The sequence below is a fragment of the Giraffa tippelskirchi genome, chromosome 2, assembly GCF_054371585.1.
Source record: "Giraffa tippelskirchi isolate mGirTip1 chromosome 2, T2T-mGirTip1v1.2.pri, whole genome shotgun sequence".
NCBI classification, from domain to species: Eukaryota; Metazoa; Chordata; class Mammalia; order Artiodactyla; family Giraffidae; genus Giraffa; species Giraffa tippelskirchi.
This window is the reverse complement of record NC_137276.1, coordinates 95,918,748-95,940,758: the sequence shown is the minus strand read 5'-3', so window position 1 is coordinate 95,940,758 and position 22,011 is coordinate 95,918,748. Positions and strand designations below refer to the sequence as shown.

Genomic DNA, 22,011 nt, shown 5'->3' with positions numbered 1-22,011 from the left:
AACTCAGCCAACGTCATGTGGAGAAAATTGGTCATGTTTTTAAGGCCCCCGATTTCCAGTTGGTCATTCTAATACCATGTAGCCCCTAAAAACTTTACTGGTTTCTCTTTATTCCATTAGAAGTCTTCCTTCTGGGCAAAGAGTGATCATCAGCCGGTGCCCCCAATTAGCAAATGTCCTTGGGGAGGGCAGAGGGCACAGCTGGAGAGCCTCATCTCATTTTGTTCCTGGAGAACTGGCCTGCCACAACCTACACATCCTACCTAGAAGAGAAGATCACCTGAGGGTGATGCCTTCCTGCATGGGACTATCACCCTTATTCGTAGAGGCCAGAGAGCTGGCTAGCTCTCTTTCTGCCATGTGCCATTCTAAAATGTGTATGTTAGACTTCCTTGGTGGTCCAGTGGTTGGGACCCTGTGCTTCCAAAGCAGAAACTCAGAACCCTTTTCAGATTACTGTACCCAGCATGTGTTTCAAAATCTTGAAGTAGAATTTTCTTTCTTGACTAACTTTTATCATGTTACTACCCTGAGGCTCCAGGAGTCAAAACGTGGTTCAATGGTTTTCAAACCATAGGTCACAGCCCATTTGTGGAGCGTGAAATCAATTCAGTAGCTCTCGCTAGCATTTTCTCACCAAACAGAAAAGAATAGATCAGAGTGCATGGCACATAGTAATAGTAAGTATTGTTTCACAAAATTTTTGTTTCATGTGTGTGTGTCTGTTCTGGTTTGCAATGTCAAACCTCTTTGTTCCTCTGGGTTGCAGGCCAAAATGTTTAAAAATCACTGGACTTTAAGTAGAAGAAGGACCAAGGGGAGAAAAACAAATGATCAGAAACAAATGTTAGTTGAGTGTGGACAACTTTGGGGAGAACTTTGGCCATGAGTGGGAAGTTGACTGATCGCAAGCTGCTCTTCTGGCCCCAGAAAGCAAGATGGAGCCCATGCGAAGGATGGACAACAAGCATCAGTAAGCATAAGCGTCAAAGAAGAAAATCCTGTGAGGCCTCCCCAAATGGGGCTGAGGCAGGTGTGGCGGGTGCAGAGCAGGTAGCAGAGAGAGCTAAAGATGAGAGATGGCTGAACCTGGGTTGGTAAAGACCATGGCAACTCTGAGAGAAGACTCTGTGTAGCTCTTGGCACCAGATCATGGGCGGCCCAGGGGAAGAAAGGCCTTGTACTTGGCAGAGAAGAGAGGTCAGCTAAGGGGAAGAATAGGCCTGGGGGTGGGGTGAGGCTCTTCTGCTAAGCCATGATTGGCGCTCCAGGGTCAGCAAGAGATTAATTTGGGCCACAGGCCTGAAGGGACTAGAGCTGGGATGAGTGCTAGTGTTTTCTTCACCTCTGCCCTGCTTTCCCAACACACACACACACACACACACACCTGACCAACTGACCTGCCACCGAGGCCACAAGACACTGGAGAAAGAGTGGAGGCTCTGTGGGCGGAAGGCCCTGACGCTTGGTCCATTGACTGGGTGGGACTGGGCTTGTGGTCTCCTTACGTCTAAAACAAGGCAGGTGAGACCTTCTGCCCCAGGCCCTGGGAGGCGTGCAAGTCATCACTGTGCCTGTGTGAGGTATGCTGCTGGAACCCCCAGGGGCTGCTCTGGGCAGAGAGTTCTGGAGGAAGGTTGTGCCACAGTGACTTACTTGGCTGGCTCCAGGTCCTGAAGTCTGCAGCCCTTCTCCTCCAGGTTTGCTTCCTGAACCCCAAGACACCAGCTTGGGTCTGCTGTGAGGCCTGGTGCTCAGCAAGGTTAGAGCAGAGGCAGACACGGAACGCACTGTGGCCCATCAGGCATGTTTGCTCTTGTCGCTGAGTGGGGAAGTTCTACTCTGGGTCACAGCTCTGATCTCTGCCCTATTTCAGGAACTATCTTCTGGCCCCATGGCTGGCCTTAGACCTCAGTGCCTAAAGCTTGGGCTTAAACCCTGCCTGGGTTCTTGGCCACGAGCCTAGCCTTCTATCATGCCCCAACCACGCCTGATCGGCCAAAGGGTTCTGCTGGAATTTGGGGAAAGACTTTAACTCAGCCATACCTCAATCTATAAGGTTTTCACCCTCCCTTCTCACCCTAACTGATTGGTCTTTGTCCATCAAGCCTTGGTTTCGTCATCACCTCTCACAGAAAATCTGCCCTGTGTTCTTGCCCCTCCTCTGGGCTCCATCAGCCCCCATGCCTCTCAATTCTACATCATTCCCCCCTCTGCTGGCACTTGGAGGTATGAGACTATGCATTGCATTGGCACATAGTAGGTGCTATGCTCTGCAGTGCTTAGTCTCTCGGTCATGTTTGACTCCTTGTGACCCTATGGACTGTAGCCTGCAAGGCTCCTCTGTCCATAGGGATTCTCCAGCCAAGAATACTGAAGTGGATTGCCATGCCCTCCTTCAGGGGATCTTCCCAAGCCAGGGATCAAACCCAGGTCTCCCACATTGCAGGAGACCTGTCTGAGCCACCAGGGAAGCCCATATATTAGGTATACTGACAGTATTTACTGAATGAATGAACCATCAACCCCAAGCCTCACTTTTCTGCTCAGTGATCTTGTTCTTTAAAGCTCCTATTTGCTAGCAGCTGTTTGCTTTATTTCAGGGCTCAAAAAGCAGAGAAGGCAGCCCAAGTGGGACAAGTGCCCTGTTATAAGACTCCAGTGTCAACCTGTAGTGTCTAATCTCACCCTTAGAGAAACCCAGGTACTTGTGTGTTAGTGTTAACTGGTTAAGTTTCATTTTTAAGGGAAACAGGTTATTAAAGATTTGTGTATGAAAGTCATATAAAGACAAACCTTTGAGGGACTTTCCTGGTGGTCCAGTGGCTAAGACTCCACATTCCCATTGCAGGGGGCCCAGGTTTGATCCCTGGTTAGGGAACTAGATCCCACACGCTGCAACTAAGTTCACCTGCCTCAACAAAGATCAAAGATCCCATGGGCCGTAACTAAGACCTGGTGCAACCAAATAAATAATATAAATAAAATAAATATTTAAATATAAAAATTTTTAAAAAGACAAACCTTTTACTCCTTTGCAAACCAGGACACACAGACCCCTGCCTGCCTCCCCCAAGGCCTGTTGTAAATGGAAGGGGCAGGGGAAGAGGCAAGTACCAGGGCAAGACTCGACTGTCAAGACAAACAGCTGTCCCTCAAGCCCCATCCTCAATCGGGTCTTTCATTCCCTCCCAAGACGCAACAGTCTTGATGGCATTCAAACCCTCCCCCGCTGCCATGGGGACTCGGGGGTCCACAGGGCCTTCAGGACAGCAGGTGGGGGTGGGTTCAGGGGACACAATAGCTCTCACCAAATGGTGGCTTGGGTACCTGGGTGCCAATTGAAACCTGCGTCAGACCTTGTGCCACAGTACAGCGTGAAGGACTCAGGATAGCAAAGGCCTGGGGTGGTGGGTGAAGATTTGAAAATAATAAGAGGATGGGTTCCAGATGGGTTTACCAGATGTGTAAAGCTGGTTCCAGTTATCATCAAGGTCTGTCTACAAAAAGAACATCCTCAAAAATGATACTCATAGGAGGCTTCACTGGTGGTCCAGTGGTTAAGACTTCACGTTCCAGTGCAGATGGTGTGGGTTCGATCCCTGGTTGGGGAGCTAAGATCTCACATGCCTCAAGGCCAAAAAAAAAAAAAAAAAAAAAAATCAAAACATAAAACAGAAGCAATATGGTAATAAATTCAATAAAGACTTTAAAAATGGTCCACATCAAAGAAAAAATCTTTTAAAAAAGGACACTGGTAATCAAAACTACACTAGGATGGCTATAATCAAAAAGACAGTTGATAACAATTGTTGGTGAGGATATGAAGATGGGGAACACTCATACATGGTGGTCGAATGTAAAATAGCTGCTGCTTTGGAAACCAGTTTGGGGGTTCCTCAAAATGTCAAACATAGCATATGATCCACAATTCTACTCCTAGGTATATATCCAAGAGAAATGAAAACATAAGTTCATACAAATACTTGTACATGAATGTTCATAGCAGTTTTATTCATAATATCCCCAAAGTACAAACGATATAACTGTCCATCAGCTGATGAAAGATAAGATGTAGTGTGTCCACACAACCCAATGCTATTCAATCACAAAAGGGAATGAAGCATTGCTACATGCTGCAACGTTGATGAACCTTGAAAAAATCCTGTGAAGTGAAGGAAGCTGGGTCACAAAAGACCACATGTATGATTCCACTTTCATGAAATGTCCTGAGTAGGCAAATCCATAGAGACAGAAAGTAGATTAGTGGTTTCCAGCAGCCGGCAGGAGGAGGGAATGGGGAGTAACTGTAAATGGGTTCTTTTTTTTTTCTTCTTCTTCTTTTTTTTTAAAGGGGAGGTGGTGTTATGAAAATGATCTGGAACTAGGTAATGGTGATGGTTGCACAACTTTGTAAGTATGTTAAAAACGACAGTATTGCCCACTTTAAAAGCTGGAATTTTATGGTGTGTGAATTATATCTCAGTTTTTAAAATCAGGGGAAAATGACGCCGAAGGAGAGGAGCCAGCGGAACTGAAAAAATGAAATGGATCGCGAGTGTCGCCTGTCCCCGTCCGTCGCCTCCGTCTGAACGAACTTTAGGCTCAAGAACCGGCACCGAGAGGGCCTGCGGGAAGCGACGCTGGGGACTGGATCTAGGAAGAAACACGGCCCGGGATTCGAAGGCAATGTGGTTAAGGTGGCGGCCTGGGATCGCCTAGGACAGGGGAGGCGTCTGTAGGCTCCGAAGTTGGCCGGGCGGGAGCGGAGATTTAAAGGCTGGAGCGCAGAGGCTCTTAAAGAGGCCCGGGCGAATTCCCACTCGGCGTCCACCTTAAAGCCAGCTCCCGGGCGCCGGTGGTCGGACCCGGGTAAGTGCGCGGGGCCGCGGGGGAGGCCCGGCACGCGCGCCCTGCTGCGTCCCGGAGCTCGGCGCAGGTGGCACAAACCTCGTGAGCCGCGCGTCCTGGGAGTCTGGGACCCGCGGGGGTGGCAGGGTCGCGGCGCCGAGCCCGTCCCCCCGCCCCAGCGCCCACGGAGGCGGCGCTCTATTTTTAGCAGGCGCTGTTGCAATATAAGGAATGCGCGGCTCGCCTGGCGCTAGGCTGGGGCCCGCGCGGGCTGCGCGGTCGCTTTAAGGAGGCGCCGGGGCGGGGACCGGCCGTAGCGGCCGGGAGGCCGCGGGCCCGAAGCCGTCAGTCCGGCCGCCGCGGGGCCCGGAGGGCGCGGCGCTGTCTTCTGGTTGGCGCGGGCATGGAGGAGGTGGCCTGAGGCCGGAGCCAAGCTGGGCTGGAGTGCGCGGTGAGAGGTCGGGGCGGGCTGGGAGGGGAGAGGACCGGCCGGGCGCTTTGTTCCGGGCGGGAGGTGTGGCCGCCCCGGGCCGGGCCGCGCTCGCCGCTGGAGGACTGCGCTCGGGGACTGGCCTTTTGCCCCCATCGCAGGCTCCAGCGTAACCGTGTGCGATCGAGAAGTCGGCGACGATCGGGACCCCAGTGAGATGGGCCTGCTCACCACCTAAAAAGCCCCTTTCATGGTAACCGCCCTTGGGTTCCTTTTTCCCCGGGCGAGAACCCGCGGAGAGTGGGCGGCGGGTCTCGAGTGGGATGGGGAAGGGTTGGTGGTGGCTCTTTATATTTTTAGAAGGGCGTTAACGAGGGCAGGGATCTGCCGAGAGAGTTGTCAAATTCGTCTGAATGATAAAAAGAAGGCTGCTGCATTAACAGTCTTTTGTGGCGCCACGGGGCTTGGGGCTCTGGTCACCACCAGGGCCCCGGCTCATTCATTGAATGGGACCTACAGGGGCGCCCACTGCGTGTGCCAGATCATGTGCCGCGGGGAAGGTAGGAGTGCAAAGTGAGCCCTATGTGTCGGTTCTGGGATCAGGGGAGCACAAGGGCTGTGGGAACAGCCAGCGTGGAGGGTCAGGGAAGGCCTCCTAAAGGAGGTGATGCCTGGCGGAGCATGGGCACTGGACACCCAGATAGACTCTGTGGCTGGAGCTGAGGTCTGTGTTAGCCGGGGCCAGAGGCCAGTCTGGAGAGGTAGACAAGGGCCACTTCATCCGGGCCCTGATCCCTGAGCTCTGGGATTGTCCCTCCCGCCCCCCCAACTTCACCCCCCAGCCCCTACTCCTAGCAAACCTCTTTGGGCTAGAATGGTTCTTGCCCCTCCAAGACTCACTCCGTGTCCTGGACCTGACCAGAGAGGGTAACTGACAAGGCTCAGAACTGTAGCCTCAAAAGAGTGACCTTCCTCACAGCAGGAATGATGAAGAAATCTGACCAAAAAGCCCTGAAGCTCCATTGTAATAATAGCTGCCAGCAGGGCTTACACAGACCAGGCACTTGAAGTGTATATGCTTGCTCATCATCTGACAAGACTCCAGAAGGGTCTTCTTATTACCCCCATGCACATGGGGAACAGGAGCTAGAAAGAATCAGTAACTTGCCCAAGATCCTATCTAGGGTCCATGTAGACCCTCAGCTCTCCAGCCCCTCTAGGGAGGGTCTGGCTGCCCTGGCTTCATGGCTCCAGGTGCAGCCTGTGTTAGGCTTTGACTTCGTTGCCTTTCACTGGTTGGTTCAAGTGTGGGGTGGTGAGCTGCTGGTATTAATAACTGACACGTGTCAGGGGCTTTGTAGCAAACAAAGCATTTTCACCATGGCAATTCTTAGAGTTGCTCCTACTTCTCTTCCCAGGAAAGAAACTTGAGCTGGCTAACATTTTTGTAAATCTCCCAATTTCCTATGAATTGCATTTCCGTGCTGACTAGGGGACTGAAAATGTTTCGGGTCATGATTTTGACCCTCGGTCTTTTCTCATTCCTAGCAGCTAGTTAGCTTCTCTGTGGATTAGGGTGTAGTTTGTCCTTTCTCTGCTAGGTCAGGAGGTTTGAAGCTTTGATGCTCTGGGGTTTTGGAAGCTACAGGGTCTGCCAGCCTCTATGGGGGTGGAGTGGGTGTTGTGTAAGCCAGGAGCTCTAGTAGAAACTACCCCTTACCCCCCTGCTTCAGTGTTTCCTTATGGGGTGGCAGGTGGTCAAGGCCCTCTGCTGAACACTGGTGAGGCAAGTGACAGTTGTCCACGGCTGCCAGCTCTGTGTGTATTTGCGACTACTTATGTTTTCACCTGCCTAAGATATCTTTGTGACAGGTATAACTTTTATTAGCTCTAATCGCAGGTATTTCACACTTGTGGTTGATCTAAGTTGCTTAGAGAGAGACAAGTCCATCATCCCTGGGTTTGGCTCCTGAGCTTGAGTGATCACGTGGAACCAGAGAAGACTTCTGGGCTCTGATGGACTGAACCAGTTCCTGGAGTGTCTGGTTTAATATCAGCTCAATTCACAAGTTGACCAGCCTGCTGGATCAAATAACTTCTCAGAGAAATATGACCTCCATGTTATATTTCACATCGGGTGTCATCACTGTCTCCCAATGAAATGCCCCATAAGGAGTATGGCTTCCTGCAAGCAATTGAAAACATACCTGTTCATGAATATCATGTAGTTTGCACAAAACACACACATGTGAACTAAATGGGAACACATTCTTGTGCAAAGTTGGGATGTTCTCAAGTGTCCAAAAAGTGTGCATTGAGTTCCAAAGGCTCCACACCTGCCAGGCCTGGGGCAGATATCTGACTAGCTAGAAGGTACAGTTACCTTTGTCTGGGGATGGGAGAAAAGAAGGATGCTTCTGGCTGCAAATAACAAAACCCAAGTAATAGTGGATTAAGCAGAGTTTAGATCTCCCAAAGATGCTCTCAACTCTGGTGAAGTCTCTGTACAGGGATGGGATATTAGTGCCACTTCCAGCAAGTTCTTGCATAGGACAGGCAGCCAAGAAGGCTGAGTGTTCAGAGCAATGGGTTTTACCTTCTTGGGCCACTACCTCTTTAATATGCCAGTGAGAAGCCCAAAGAAACATTGCTTGGTTGTATGAAGTTAGGCATACAGTTTGGGAGATTTGTGGATCTCTGAAAATGAGCTCTGGATCCCAGGCTAGATCCCCTGCTTCACTTCTGTTCACTGAGGACCTGCTCTGAGGCTCTGACCTCCCAACCAGGCCAGCAGGCTATCGTGGTGGAGCCGGACGGGCATCAGTTCTCAGCCATGAGAGGAAGTCCATGCCATCAGCCAGCAGGTCTGTCTTGTGGAACTCTGACAGTGTGGTGCTGCCATCCCCCCTTCAGACAACAGAGGATGTTGTCAAGGCCACGGGGACATCCGCACTGCACTCCTTGGTGTCTGCTGTGCATCCCTTGGTGCCCATCTCTAGTCTTCCAGGTAGCATTCTTGCTGCCGTAATGAGGCTGGTGCTGCGTGTTCCAACTCCCCACCCCTGGCCATCTACTGAGCCTCACCACCAAGCCAAGGGTCTGTTGCCTGCTGGCATGATCCAAGACAGCTTTCTGCAGCCATCCGCATTGTAGGGGTCATGAAGTAGCAGTGTGTATTTAGCTTTTAAATGTCCCTATCGTTGTCCTTTCGTATTTTTTAAAATATTTATTTATTTGGCTATGTTGGGTCTTCACTGTGGCTTGCAGGATCTTTAGTTGCGGTGTATGAACTCTTAGTTGCGGCATGTGGGATCTAGTTCCCTGACCAGGGATTGAACTTGGGCCCCCTGCGTTGGAAGAGCGGCGTCTCAGCCACTGGACCAACAGGGAAGTTTTCTCCTTTAGTATTTTTGATAGCTTTAGTCAGTGGAAATTGATGATGGCCAGGTGGCCAAATGACAATGTGGGTTATCATTGGTTATGCTCAGAGGGGCACATTTTCATCTACAGAGCTGGCATCTGGCCACCTAGATGGATAAAACATCGTGATTTGGATGTGGGTTGTGTTGCTAATGAGATTTGGGGGAGTACAGGAAGGGATTTGGCTGTGCAGCATGTGGTAATAGAAGGAGGTGGCAGGGGATGGAGAGTCCTGAGCTCCGATTTGGGCCCTCTGTGACCCTGAGTCCATTGGGCCTTGGGAGTGTCCTGTGCTGCAGGGGCTCAGGCTCCATCTGTGACTTCTCTAGCCCGCCCTCAGGGTTGTCATGGGGATTAGATGAAATACACAGATGAGAACATGCTTGGGAGACCAGAAAGGGCGGTAAGAACTAAGAGCATTATCAGTATTCAGGCAGCCTTTAGATAACAGAATCACAGACCAGGAAGGGGCCCCTGGAGCATATTTAGTCTCAATTCAGACCCAGGAGAGCATATTTCTCATAGTGGTGAGGTAAATGGCTTTTAGGCAGGACATATTTTAATAGTTACATATATACTTATTTATGTGTATTTTAAAAATAAAGGTATGACATCAAACCTATTTTTTAATGGCTATTTTGCTCAGATTAAGGCTAAGTAAGGATTTTAAGTTAAAAACTATGCTGATTTTTAAGGTAAAAATTAAGCCAGTAATAGTTCAGTAGTAGACATTTTGGCCCAAATGGGCCCTTGAGTAGAGGCTGGGAAAATTTGAGCAGCCTGTGAGGAGCAGGTCTTAGCTGGGCCCTTCTACAGGCAGGGAGGTTGCTGCCCCTCAAATCAGTTTACCCACTGGGGATTCACTCATCCTTGAAAAGTTCTTTCCTTTGTCACCTTAACCTGTCCCACTGGATCTGTGCCACATGAACCTTGACAGTCATGCTTTTCTCCAGCATGAGCAGCCCTGCATTCTCCAACTGCTCCTCAGATGACATGGCTTGAAGATAGTCTCTCCGGATGTCCACCCTCCCTCCAGGCTGGACTGGACTAGAGGCTCTGCACTGGCCATCTGTAAGCCTCACAACAGTTTTACTGTTAGCCCTTTACAGATGTGGAAACAGGGACTCAGAGTGGTAGTCACCCCCATGGCCATGGCCTGAGAGGAGCAGAGCCTGGAAGGAGTCTCACCAAGGTCTGTTTGGTCCCGAGGGCATGCTCCACCTGTTACACGATGCTGCTCCCAGGACTGATAGATAAGGTTGGTCATTCTGATGACACCTCCCTTCTCTCTCGGTGCTCGTAGGGCGTGGCTCGTGGGGGTCTGGCCAGGTGTAGTCAGTGCTGTAGTGGAGTGCAGGCCTCATGGGGACAGGGGACAGAGAAGTTCACACACAGGGATGCTGTGAAGCAACATCAGCCATGGACGTGCAGGTGCGGCTGGTTGACAAGAGACGTAGAGGGACCCTAGATGGTGGTAGTTTTCCCCTAATTTCCATTAATCCTCCGGTCAACCAGGAACCCCTCCATCATTTGCCCACTTGGTATATTTTGTAATTTTCAAAAATATAAAAATACAAAGGATGGTATATAACAAACACCATGTACCCATTACCCCAATTGAGCAGATGGGACCCTTTTGTCTGCCCTTGATCCCTTCCATGGTGGCAGGGCTTCGGCACATCCCTGCTCAGGAGACCTGGCTGGCTGGGCCTGCCCTCAGCCTCCGACTGACTTTCAGAGCCCCGCTCCCAAGTTTCCATGTCTTGGCTCTCTTAGCTCCACGTTCCCAGCAAATTCAATGAATAACCACCTGGGTCTCCATCGAGGTTGTCAGTAGGTCTTTTTGCTGCCTGAACTCACACTGGGGAGAGATAAGTGTGCGTCTTGGGATTTAACCTCTTTCAAAAAGTTCCTCCACCCACATACACACCTGCCTTGACCATCGTGGTTTCAGGCCAGACTGTGGCGCGTCATTTAGTCATAGCTGCCCAAACCAAACTGTGATTCAGATGGTAAATGTAAATATTTGGAAAAGAGAGGGAAAAAAAAAAAAAACAATTTTCTTTTTCTAATTAGATGACAGTTTGTTAAGCTGCTCATCTTCAAAACCTTGAGCAAAATACATTTTATGTTCTAAAGTGCAGGACTGCTTTGAAGGAAGGAAGATGGAGTCTGATATGGTACCTTTCTAACCTCTAACATGGCCTTGGGAAAAGAGCCTGATGCTGGGAAAGATTGAAGGCAGGAGGAGAAGGGGGCAACAGAGGATGAGATAGTTGGATGGCATCACAGACTAAATGGACATGAGTTTGAGCAAACTCAGGGAGACAGTGAAGGACAGGAAGCCTGGCATGTTGCAGTTCATGGGGTCACGAAGAGTCAGACATGAATGAGCGACTGAACACCACCACCACAGCCTTGCCAGCTCTCCCTTTCCTGGGCTTCCCCGGAAGCAAGGCTCCCGTGTGCCTGGTCCTGGGTCCTCCTCTCTGCCAAGCGTTCCAGCTGCAGAGGGGGCAGCTCTCCATGATGACAGGAGATGGTTTCTTACCCAACTCTGCAGGCTCTTCCTTCCGCCCCAGCTGACTGAGCTGGAACCTGAGGTGGCCCATTTGCATGTAGCTTAGGCCTGTGTTAAGACAGCAAAGCATCACTTGTAAAGCTGTGCAGGAAAGGTTTAAAAACCTTCTGGAAAGCCCTGCATTCCCCAAGCAGATTGGCTTTTCAAGGAGTCACCGTTGGGGACAGAGATTTCAGTTAGTTTTGTGATAGAACTCAGGGACCTGAGGTGGTCCCCAGGTTTTCTTTACTAAGTGGTGAGAATGAGTTGAAATGTTTTCTGTCCCTGAGTTGCCAACAAAGGATAACACTGTCTGCATCCTTTCCCTTGACTCGATGGAGATGCTGCAGAAGCTGGCAAAGGTTGGGACCCCACAGACCTCAGAAGGATCTTCTTTGTTGGGGTTTCTCTTGCAATAGAAATGGTCAGAGGCTGTGCCAATGAAGGCAGTTAAGTATATTCTAAAGCTGATAACTATTTGTTTATGCAAGAATACACATACATGTTATGTTGACAGCCTACTTTTTAAAGAAAAGTTTTGGTTTAAAAAGAATCTGCTAAGTAATATTTCATTATATATATGTACCACAGCTTCTTTATCCACTCATCTGTTGATGGCCCTCTGGGTTGCTTCCATGTTCTAGCTATTGTAAAAAGTGCTGCAGTGAACATTGGGATACATGTGTCTTTTTCAGTTATGGTCTTCTCAGGGTATGTTACTCAGCCACGAAAAGGAATGCATTTGAGTCAGTTCTAATGAGGTGGATGAAGTTAGAGCCCAAGAAGTAAGTCAGAGAGAGAAAAACAAATATCATATGTTAATGCATATCTGTAGAATCTAAAAAGATGGTACTGATGAACCTATTTGCAGGGCAGCAATGGAGACTCAGATATAGAAAACAGACTTGTAGACCCAGTGGGGGAAAGAGAGAGTGGGACGAAGGGAAAGAGTAGATTGGAAACATATACATTACCATATGTAAAATAGATAGCCATTGGGAATTTGCTATATGAGGCAGGGAACTCACACTTGTGCTCTGTGACAACCTAGAGGAATGGGATGGGGTGGGAGGTGGGAGGGAGGTTCAAGAGGGAGGGTCATATGTATACCTATGGTTGATTCATGTTGATGGATGCCAGAAACCGTAAGTTTTAAAAAAAATTTTTTAAAGAATCTGCTATACATACTCTATGTTAGGATGTCCCTTGAATCCTAACTACCCAGATTAAAAGTAAAAGTATTTGTAAGCATGTGGTGGTGTGTGGAGATAGCCAAAGATGTCCTGGAGCTGGGGAGGCCCATCCTTCCCTTAGAGCTGACCTTTCTGGGGGGACCTGGGGATAGATTCTTGCCTCCCCAAAGCATTATATATTCATTTCAAGGGCAAAATTTGTTTTAACTCAGTTCTGTTTGTTTTTTCTTCTTTTTTAGCTGTTAGAACTTTTAACACCCCTTGAAAATTCCCCCTTTGAGATGACCCCAAACTCACCCCTTTGTATTTTAATTCCACTGGGAATGGAGGTCCCAAGGGAGAAGCAGAGGCAAACGCATCTTTTTTGGGGAGTACCATTCTCTCACAAGGAGGCTCAGCAGCCCAAAATAGCATACATCATGTTCTTCTTTCAATGCCTGCTTTATTGTAACCGGAGATGATGGAAAGGGTGGAACCACAGTCCCAAAGCCTTGGGGGCATATGTTAAAAAAAAATAACTTCCATGAGATATGTCTTCTCAGTGGTCCCTCCACACCCACATTCCTCAGGTTGAGATTCCCCTGGCCTCAGAGTTAGGAAAGCCTAGGCTCCCCACACGCTCCTCACACCCCTTCTCTTCTGGAAGAGGAAGTCAGCCCCCCCACCCCCTGGCCCTGCTGGTGCTCCTGGGGTGCTAAGACTCGGTGGCCCCCGCCCCACCCGCCCACAGGGCTCCTTTCCACTTATCTGGGGCTGGGTGGGTGTTTCCTGCATGTTTGAGATTTTAAAGAGGAAATCAAAATAAAGAAACAAAGCCTTTGTTTTACTCCTGGGCTCAAACTGAGGGCGGCTGGAGGGATGGAAAGGGGGAGCAGGAGCAGGTCGCTTGGCACTTTCAGAAAATAACCATTCTCATAAGCACTTAAGAGGGGCTTTTTTTCTACTTGGGGCTGGTATGTGTGGATAGGAGAGCTGAGTGGAGGCTGGGAGAGCCCCTGTGTGGAAGGAAGGAGGAGAGGGCCCAGGGAGGGTCAGGAGCCACCAGCAACTGGCCTCAGGGGGCCTCAGGGCCCCTCAGTCCTCACTGCCTTCCTCAGAGGACCCACAGGAGAGCAGCGAGGGCCCTGGGCCACAGGCCCCCCTGCTGACTCTCTGCCCCCTACCTGTCCTCTGTGTGTACCTGCTTGGCCCTGTTTTGCGGTGTCTGTAACAGGCACGGGGCTGCTGCAACTTACATGTCCTGGCCACACCGCCCCCTCCCCCCTTTCTTGTTTAAACCAGTTAGACTGGGCACACTCTCATCCCACAGATATGGAAGTAGAGAGATGCTCCCCCCAATAGTTCTTTGTTTTCCACAAAGATTTTCTCCCTGTGGAAGCTCTTTGTGAGTAGCATTTATTTTTCTTAGATTACCCGTTCATGGATGAAAACCCTCCCATCTGCAGTATATCTGGGGATTCCAGGGTGGGAACCAGGCCCACTGGCCATCTGGGCTCCAGAGTCAGCCACCACGCTTTGCATGGGTCCCCTAGGTGTGGCTTCCTCTTTCCCTAGGCCCCACTGCGCCAAGGCTGTTGTGTGTAACAGGCTGTTGCCAAGGGCCTGTGAGAAAGGACCCATCGCTCAGAATGGGGCAGAAGTTAAAACTGAGCACCAGACCTCTTCCCCTGCCTGCTCACTTCCTTGGCTCTCGGTCTCCTCAAGCCTAGTTGACTGCCATTTTCCAGGGGCCACTTTTCCTAGACACTTTCCTCCAGAATTTCTGAAAACTTCGAATTTCCATTGTTCTTTTTTTTTTAATAAATGTATTTATTTTTAATTGTAGGATACTTGCTTTACAATGTTGTTGGTTTCTGCCATACATGAACATGAATCAGCCATAGGTATACACATGTCCTCTCTATCTTGAACCTCCCTCCCACCTCTCACTCCATCCCGCCCCTCTAGGTTGTCACAGAGCACCAGGCTGAGCTCCCTGCACTATACAGTAACTTCCCATTAGCTGTTTATTTTACACATCAGTCAGTTCAGTTAGTCACTCAGTTGTGTCTGACTCTTTGTGACCCCTTGGACTACAGCACGCCAGGCTTTCCTGTCCTTCACCAACTCCCGCAGCTTGCTCAAACTCATGTCCATCAAGTCAGTGATGCCATCTAACCATCTCATCCTCTATCATCCCCTTCTCCTCCTGCCTTCAATCTTTCCTAGCATCAAGCTCTTTTCCAACGAGTCAGTTCTTCACATCAGGTGGCCAAAGTATTGGAGCTTCAGCATCAGTCCTTCCAATGAATATTCAGGGTTGATTTCCTTTAGAATTGACTGGTTTGATCTCCTTGCAGTCCAAGGGACTCTCAAGAGTCTTCTCCAGCACCACAGTTCAAAAGCATCAATTTTACACATGGTAATATATTTGTTTCAATGCTACTCTCTCAATTCTTCCCACTCTCTCCTTACTCTGTTGTGTCTGTAAGTCTGTTCTCTATGTCTGAGAAATAGGTTCATCAGTACCATTTTTCTAGATTCCATATATATGCATTAATATATGATGTTTGTTTTTCTCCTTCTGACTTACTTCACTCTGTATAACAGATTCTAGGTTCATCCGCCTCACTAGAACTGACTCAAATTTGTTCCTTTTTTGGCTGTATAATATTCCATTGTATATATAGACCACAACTTCTTTATCCATTCATCTGTCGATGGACATCTAGGTTGCTTGCATGTTCTAGCTATTATAAATAGTGCTGCAATGAACACTGGGATACATGTATCTTTTTCAATTATGGGTATAGGCGCAGTAGTGGGATTGCTAGGTCATATGGTAGTTTTAGTTCTAAGAATAAAACTCCTAAGAAATCTCCATACTGTTCTCCATAGTGGCTGTATCAACTTACATTCCCACCAACAGTGCTGGAGGGCTCCCTTTGCTCCACATCCTCTCAAGCATTTATTGTTTGTAGATTTTTTGACAATTGCCATTGTGACAGGTGTGAGGTGATACCTAGCTGTAGTTTTGATTTACATTTGTCTAATAATGAGTGATGTTGTGTATTTTTTCACATGTTTAATAGCCATCTGAATGTCTTCTTTAGAGAAATGTCTGTTTAGGCCTTCTGCCCATTTTTTGATTGGGTAGTTTGTTTTTCTGATGTTGAGCTGCATGAACTGCTTCTATATTTTAGAGATTAATCCTTTGCCAGTTGCTTCATTTGTAATTATTTTCTCCTGTTCTAAGGGTTGTCTTTTCATCTTGTTTATAGTTTCCTTTGCTGTGCAAAAGCTTTTAAGTTTAATCAGGTCCCATTTGTTTGTTTTTATTTTTATTTCCATTACTCTAGGAGGTGGATCATAGAGGATCTTGCTGTGATTTATGTCAAAAAGTTTCTGGCTATGTTTTCCTCTAAGAGTTTTATAGTTTCTGGTTTTAGCATTTAGGTTTTTAATCCATTCTGAGTTTATCTTTGTGTATGGTGTTAGGAAATGTTCTAATTTCATTCTTTTACACATGGCTATCCAGTTTTCCCAGTTATCTTTTCTCCATTGTATAGTCTTACCTCCTCTGTCAAAGATAAGGTGCCCATAGGTGTGTGGGTTTATCTCTGGGCTTTCTGTTGTATTCCATTGGTCTATATTTCTGTTTTTGTGCCAATATCATACTGTCTTGATGACTGTTGCTTTGTAGAATGGACTGAAATCAGGACTGTTGATTCCTCCAGCTCCATTCTTCTCTCTCAAGATTGCTGTGGCTAATCAGGGTCTTTTGCATTTCCATACCATTATTCTTGACTATAGAGAAATGATGACATGGAGACTAGGCTGGGAGCCTACCCTTTTACTTGTGAAAAGAGCCATTAAAGAGCTTGTTCGAGCAAGAAGTATGCACCTGCATCCCAGACCTACACTGTGACCTTCTGCAGGATCCATAGCAGGAGCTGTGGGATTGTTGTTGTCACTGTTCTGAACCCGGTCAAAGTTTTCAGCCAGGTCTTCTTTCCCAATGACCAGAGCAAACACAAATGTTAATCTTTTTCTTTTGTGTTAGAACAGTGTGCACTGTTCTAACTGTTAGTAGCTGTGAGGATTAGAACTGAGGTAGGTCAATATATTTATTGAGCATCTTCTCAGTGTAACCTATGTGCTGGGCTCCAGAGATACAATGGAGGATAAAATGGAGCATGGGGCTTGTCCTCCTGGAGCTGACAGTCTAATGGGGAATACACATTGCATCATAAACAATTAAGCCACAAGTGCAGCATGCAGAGTACTGTCAAAACAGACAGACAACTGGGTGTCTTGGGAGGCAGAGCAGTGACCTCACCTAGTCTGAGGTGCTGGTCAGGGAAGGTAGGAGAGTGCTTAGCACTTGGTCAGGACATGATGAACAGGCATTCTAATGATCAGCCCTGGCCAAAGGACTCAGCCTGATTCTGCTCCAGCTGGTTATTGCTACCCATCCAACAATGATAGTTTTGCACAGAGAGGTTTATACATTAATTTGTCAAGGGTCACACAGCTAGTAGGTGGCACAACCAGGATTCCAAACTGGGCCTGTTGGACTCATTCCCATGTTTCTAACATCTGCTCTGCCTCCAGTTTTACCTCCTGGGCTCGTCCTTGTCAGGTGGAATATAGCTCTGCAGTTTCTGCCTTTCTCTGTACCCCAAAATGAGCCAGCACGGGTTGTGGGTGGTGATCATTCCTTAGGTCGTCAGGAATAAAACGCGCTTCCTTGTTGAGCCCTGGCGTGCCCTAGCAGCAAGAGTGGTGTTCTTGCATCCTGCTGGGTGGCCGAGGTCTCGCTATAGTGTCCCTACTGATCGCCTCGCAGGCCGAAGGAGGTGATCCAAAGGCAGCCCCTTCGTTCCCCTCCAGCCCCATCCTGAGTGCCTCAGGGCAGCCTGGAGAGCAGCCCCGAATGGCCCCAGGCACGCTTCTGCGCAATTCGGTGGAGGGGACCCTGGCGAGAGTTCCCACAATGTAGTGATGGCAACGATGACGATGACATTAGTAAAACAAACACTTCACGTGCCAGGCTCTGTTCTAAGCACTCATGTATACTGGCTCATTCCATGCTCAGAACAACCCTGTGAGGTGGATACTGTTGTTAACAGCTCAGAAAGCTGAGGCTGACATGGGTGGAGCAATTTGCCTAAGGTCACACACGAAGCAGGGCTTCCCAGGTGGCACTAGTGGTAAAGAACCACCTGCCAGTGCAGGAGACATAAGAGATGTGGGTTTGATCCCTGGGCTGGGAAAATCCCCTGGAGAAGGAAATGGCAACCCACTCCAGTATTCTTGCCTGGAGACTCCCATGGACAGAGGAGCCTGGGGGGCTCCAGTCCATAGGCTCGCAAAGAGTCAGACACAACTGAAGTGAGTTCGCACCAGCATCAGCACACGCGTAGCCAAGGGGGCAGATGCTTTGATTCACAGCTTTTTATAAAAGTGCCATATGTAGAGGAAAGAGAGGTAGGCAGCCAGCCCCCCAGCCGATGGAGGCTTCCAAGTGGCTCCTGCTGCCTGGGACCCGAGCGGGCCTGCCCACTCTGCCCTTTGCTCTCTGTCCCTCCCGGGCCTGCGGTCCAGCCTGGCCAGGAGGGCAGGGAAGATGCAGCTGCTCTTTAAGGTCTGGGAAAGAGATTGAAAAGTGGTCTCCTGCCCTTTCAGAGTTTGGCAGGGTCCTTGAGAAGTCCGCCTTCCTCACCTCCAGCCGAGTGCAGGCCTTCAGACCCAGGGAGCTGGACCCTCCCTCAGTCCTGCCTCCCTGGCCTTTCCCTTTGTCCAGGAACGCTACCCCCGCACCTCCCCAGGGCTCTCATTGCCATGCCCGCCTCGCGTTCAGAAAGTCTCCCCTTTGTTTTGCTGCAGCCCTTCTCTGTACAGTCTGCTCACTCGTCTAGAATGGGGATTGGATTGCCTCTCCTCACCTCAGGGATGAGCCTCAATCCTGTTTCTTTCTCATTTTTGGCTGAACATAAAATTTTTCACATTTTTCATTTATGGTGTTTAACATTTTATATATAAATGATGGAAAGAAATCAAAGCAATAGTCATTTTTTAATGTGCCTTTCTGCCCTCCTCCTCCTCATGCTCTGCCAGGCTTTGGGGTGGTTGCATGCGGCCCCCTCCCTCCCCCCCAGCTTCCCAGCTAAAGACGGCCAGACTGGTGAGTCTCCGAGCTGAGTATCCCCTACTGCTGCTCCTTGGTGTGATGGTCACTTCCTTTAATCTGCGCTTAGTCACTCAGTCCTGTCCAACTCTTTGCAACCCCATGACCTGTAGCCCCCACCAGGCTCCTCTGTCCGTGGGAATTCTCCAGCCAAGAATACTGGAGTGGGTTGCCATGCACTCCTCCAGGGGATCTTCACAACTCAGGTTTCAAACCCAGGTCTCCCTTATTGAAGGTGTATTCTTTACCATCTAAGCCACCAGGGAAGCCCAAGAATACTGGTGTGGGTATCCTGTCCCTTCTCCAGGGAATCTTCCCCATCCAGGAATAGAACCAGATTCTCCTGCATTGAGGGCGGATTCTTAACCAGCTGAACTACCAGGGAAGCCCTTCCTTTAACCTCACACCAAAGTCAAGGCCAAAAGCCAGGCCAGGCCAAGGTAGTGCAAAAGTTTATCTGCCTTGGAGCGGCCACATTACTCAGCGCTGGCAAGCTCAGGGTGGCCAGGGTAGCAGCAGGTGCCCTTATGGGCTGGGGTCCCCCAGGAGGGTGATTTGTTTGTCTTGTATAGTGCATACAACTTTTTCATTGGTGCATGCGCGCTAAGTCACTTCAATCATTGTCCAACTCTTTGCAACCCTTTGGACTGTAGCTTGCCAGGCTCCTCTGTCCTTGAGATTCTCCAGGCCAGATACTGGAGTGGGTTGCTATTTCCTCCTCTCGGGGATCTTCCTGACCTAGGAATCAAATCCTCATCACTCTCTTACGTCTCCTGCATTAGGAGGTGGATTCTTTACCACTAGCACCACCTGGGAAGCCAACATTAAAAAAAAATTAGTTTCACATAAAAATTCAGATATCTGGCTACTCTTAAAAAATTTGGACTCTCTGGTAACCCTGTTGCAGACTTGCTCCTGTCGTGACAGTCAGCTGGTGGAGGCTACCAGAGGTCTCTTGTTTACCCCAGGCCCCACTGCTCCCTATTGCCTGTCCCTGTTCCCTTCTCTCATTTATCCACCTCGCCTCTGCCTACATGTGAGTTTGGGGTATCCATTTGTCTCCTGAGTTCCTCTTTCTGCTACAGCAGGATAAAGCAGTTCAGATGGTGGGTCAGCCAGGATGTGGGAGGGTGGAGTTTAACAATTCAGCCCTGACAAGGAGCATCCATCTCAGAGGCAAGGGGCTGCTGACACAAAGGGAGGCCTGCTCTCCGCACTCAGGCCTTCCTTTTGCTGTCTGTCCCCACGCCTGCCCTTCTCCTGGGCCATTTGCCACCTGGGCTGGTGGGAGGCCCTGGGTTCTGTGAGGCAGCAGCTCTAGGCTGGGTCACCCCTGAGGGACAGCCTGTGAAGTTGTGCCCCGGTTAGCATACACCCCACTCAGCATACACCCGACTCCAGAGAAAGATAGTATGAGAACATCTGCCTTGCTGCTATCAGAGGATTCTGGGGGTGGGGTATGGTACCCACATCCCGAAGGCAGGGATGGTCCCGGAGTTGGCCCTTGGGAGAGTGGGTGGCAGGGAAGGACCCCCTGACAGTCACCCACTCCTCCTACTGGACTGGTGGCCACATGTGTCCACTGGGGCGCCTCACATGGTATCTTCCCTGTGAGGACCGCCGCCCCACTTCTCTGTGTGGCCCACAGTCATAGTACCCACACCACCTCACCTCACCCTCCACCCACGCAGAACCCCGACCAGCTCCCGTGTCTCCCCTGCATTTCTGGAATGCAGACAGCAGACACTGGGAGTCTCTCTGCCAGGGCCTTCGGGTGACCTTGAGATAAGGAAAATGAGGTCCAGCCTATAGCTCCCCAGCCCCACTCTAGCAGGGGAAATGTGATAATAAAACAACTCCTGGCTCGTTGATTTGAAGGGAAAAGAGTGAGTGTGGCCATGCAGCTGAGAGGGGAGCTCATGGTCACTTGCAGACGGAGATGCGTGGCCTGAACAACCTCGGGGACCTCAGGGGCTAAACAGAGCCCTGTCAGCAGGGTGGCCATGAAGAGTCAAATGGAATAGTGGCTGCAAAGCCCTCTGGCTGCCACCTGGCCAGCACTCCAGGTCATCACAGGCAAGGTGGCTCAGCGGAAGGTGACCTGGGGAGTGAGAGAGGCCGGGGAGGAAGGGGTGGCTTTGGGCAGCTGGGGGACAGGGTGGCTGTTCCTCAGAGGGAATGTTTGCCCAGGCAGGGAAGGTAAAAGGCAGTGCAGGCAGATAATTTGCAGACTCCCTGACAGGTTGGCACCGCCTCTGTCCCTAAGGATGCAGATGCCGGGGCAGCTCAGGTGGGCCTGCGGGGAGAGCTTGCAGCTCCCATGGCGGGTTTTCCTGGAGCACTGTGCCCAGGATTAGGTGAGGGATGACAACACTGGAGTCGGCAGGTGACAGCCCTGGAGTTGGGGAGGCCAGCACTGGTGGAGGGGTCCCAGGCAACAAGGCAGAGCCAGCCACTGAGGGAGACGTGCGACCAGGCCTTGGCCTAGGATTCAAGCAAGGTAAAGGGATGTTGGAGTGGATGGGGAGGCAGAGGACAGAGGGCCAGGGCAGAGGACGGGAGAAGGGTCCTGCGGGGGTTGAGCCGGGGGGAGCAGCCCAGGAGGAGATGTGAAGAGGCAGGGGGCTCACAGGAGCCCCTGCTCCAGGCGTGGCCTGAGAGGGCAGCTGAATCAGAATGGGGAGCAACCTGCCAGGCTTTAGGGAGTCCAAGGGCCTTGCTTTGGGAGCCCAGAAGTCAGCCCTCTGCAGTGGAGTGACAGCCAGCCTAGTTTTCCCAATGCGCACACAGATGCCTCTCTAAGATTGAGAAGCTGTCAGTCGAACTGCCCCGCACTAGGGAAACAGGGAGAGGCCCCCAGGACTGAGAATAAGAACAACAAAAAGACTTTCTTTCTTTCTTTCTTTGGCTGCATCGGGTCTTAGTTCTAGCATGCAGGATCTTTCATTGCAGAACACAGACTTCGCTGGTTGTAGTTTGTGGGCTTAGTTGCTCCATGGCATGTGGGATCTGTTACCTGAACAAGGATCGAACTCACGTCCCCTGCATTGCAAGTTGGATTCTTAACCACTGGGCCACCAGGGAAGTCCCTGAGAATAAGAATTTAAATTCCTCTCTGCCTCTTGCGGGAGGATGGCAGCCCTGGCCCTCACCCCTGGACTGAGTTCAGCCCCACCCTCCTTGTGGTGGTGGGATGTGGGGACAGAAGGGGAAGGGGCTTGGTGGGACCCCGACCCATGAGGATGTGGGTCTGTGAGAGCCACGTGGCCGGTGGCAGCACCCCGTGACCCAGGGATGCTAACGGAGCACATGGTTCTGAAGGGCGGTGTGGACCTGAGACCCTGAAGTGCTCGTTAATCCCTCAGTCCTGAGAACCTCTCAGACCACC

The 22,011-nt window shown here is 50.0% G+C and overlaps 1 protein-coding gene across 8 annotated transcripts in view; it reads left to right on the top strand.

The window, feature by feature from the left end:
• The first annotated feature begins 4,260 nt into the window (after positions 1-4,260).
• Positions 4,261-22,011, top strand: part of MRAS (muscle RAS oncogene homolog) — a 68,414-nt gene continuing 50,663 nt past the window's right edge. For 2 of the 8 annotated variants that reach the window (XM_081574098.1, XM_081574102.1), the window contains exons 1-2: positions 4,261-4,413; positions 4,500-4,872. The gene's annotated coding sequence lies outside the window, so the exon portion shown is untranslated. Of the gene's footprint in view, positions 4,414-4,499; positions 4,873-5,164; positions 5,310-5,442; positions 5,535-9,788; positions 9,960-22,011 lie in introns of those variants that run through there. The other 6 variants (XM_081574099.1, XM_081574097.1, XM_081574096.1 and 3 more) reach the window with 4 other exon arrangements.